Here is a 2,236-nt window from a genome sequence, read left to right as displayed (position 1 = left end):
GCCGGGCGGTTTCTCGTCGGTCAGAGCAAGCATGTGTGAGAGCAAGTCTGACGGCGTGGCGTCACCGAGGCCCGGGAGGTCGAGGAGGTGGCAGTTGCGCACGAATTGGGAGGCTGTGAATTTTTTAATGAGCGCGGCCTTGAGATGTGCGTACTTGCCTTCCTCCGGAGGGTTTTGTAGTGTTGTCCAGACTTTCGTGATTGTGGAGCTGCCCAGGGAGGCGAGGAGGTAGTCGTACATCGTTGCGTCGGCGGTGATGCTGCGGAGTCGGAATTGCGATTCGGCTTGAAGGAACCAAGCGGTGGCCAGGTTCTCCCAGAACTCCGGCAGCTTCACAGAAACTGTGTTTGTGTCAGCCATGGTTACGCTTAGGAGTCGGCCTGAGTGTCGGGGTCACCAATGTAGGAGTCTACGTACTCCTAGCAAAAAATACTGAACTCGGAGAGGTTCAACAGAAAAGGTTTAATTGTTGAGGCTGCATGCTGAACACAAAAAGGAGTCCGAGACTACACAAAGTACAACTCTCTTTCATCAGCGCACAGCTTCGACTGCTCCTCCTCTGGGCTTAACTATGTTGCAGATCGAGTTTCTTAAAGGTGTGATCCTTCTTAAAGGCATGACGCCTGATTTATAGTCTACGGACCGGAAAGCGGATTGTGTCCGTTCTGTGATCGGTACGCCACAACAGTTAGTTAAAATGGTAAGAGTTAAGGTGGTAAGGTAGTTAAGGTAAATCGGAATAAATTTATTTGGCTGATGGTTTAGATACCTCAATATTCAGCTGGCACAATTTTCAATGTAATTGTGTTGGAAAATTCAGTCATTTTTCAGTTGTTCCTTTTGGTCTTTCTAACAAACTGCCTCAAAGCCTTAATTTCTGTTGTTGAAGATGACTAATCTTTCTGGGCCAGTGCCTCACATCCTCCTCAGAAATGAAACCATTCTAGAGCAATGGATTTGATAACCAACATTTCATTATATCATGCTATCATCTTGGTGATTTCTGGTGATCTCCTACCAAGGTCCAAGACTTCAACTGATTAACTTATCTAAATTGTGCCACTTCGATCTGCATTCTTATCTACTCTGTACCATACCCTTAAGCTACCTTCCCTGAAACAGTTATTTTACTTGTAAATTCTTTCTTGTAAACCACTGGAGAGCCTATCAATTATTCCGTGCACAGGGAGTTAATTTGTTGGCTTAATAAATTCCTCATAATCTTATCCTGATGTATCAGGATCAAAAGTGGTAGCAAACCAATGTCCTGTTACATTTCATTTGCAATTTCACTGAATTTGATGTACTCACTGTTTACAGCCATTCGGTACTTCCCATAATGCTGTGTTGTTAATGGACATTTCATGTGTTTCAATGAGGCTTTTCCTAGTTCAATAAAAGTATATAATTGGGTTGATTAATTCCATAGCACTTTTCTATAATTTGCAACACTATTACGAAATGTTGTAAAACACTGACATTCTCCAATTACATTTTCTGTTTGCTTGGCTCGTAAGTTCTTGGCTTGTGGTTCAGCATGTTATTCCTCTGTAATACTTACTTATGCACATGTACACTTCTTGTAGAATGGCTTAGCCCAATTTTGAGTGTTTATATTCTTTTTTCAGGCTTGATTATCTAACGAATTTCCACTCATTTGCAGAAGCCTGTTCGCCAACACCTTACCTTATTCTTTAACTAACTTGCTTACCTTATTCTAAGCTTAATTATGTAATTGCCAGCCTATACACCTAATCAAAGATTCCCAAAACTGTCCATTCAAAACGCCTTTCATGATTAAAATTTCTGTCTATTTTGTCTGCAGTCTGAGATTTTCTAATATGTGTTGGCCATAGATGCCAGCGCAGACTCAGAAAATTTAGGCCTGAATGTAGAGATGCCCAGGGCGTTTGTCCAAGGATCTGCTGAAATAAGCAGCAGCCAGGAAAGTCAAATTTCTGCAGCAGCTATCTTGATCTCCCACCATAACTTTGCCACAAAAACTGATGGAAAATCAACGGAGATCCGAAGAAACTCCGGGGTCTCCCCAAACTTCTGCCAAAATTAAACTGGGAGATTGGGAGCAGCCATGGAAAGTTTACCCCGGGGTTAGCAGTCCCAGGATCCTGGGACTCCAGGTTCCGCATCAATGCTAAGGCTCCGAAATTCCGGGAATCACAGATTCCAAATCGTGGGATTGCACAAATGGCACAACATTAACACGACACTGTTCATT

This window comes from Somniosus microcephalus, chromosome 27 (assembly GCF_052327205.1).
Source record: "Somniosus microcephalus isolate GS21.2 chromosome 27, FLI_Smic_1.0, whole genome shotgun sequence".
Lineage (NCBI taxonomy): Eukaryota > Metazoa > Chordata > Chondrichthyes > Squaliformes > Somniosidae > Somniosus > Somniosus microcephalus.
This window is presented reverse-complemented; position numbering follows the sequence as displayed.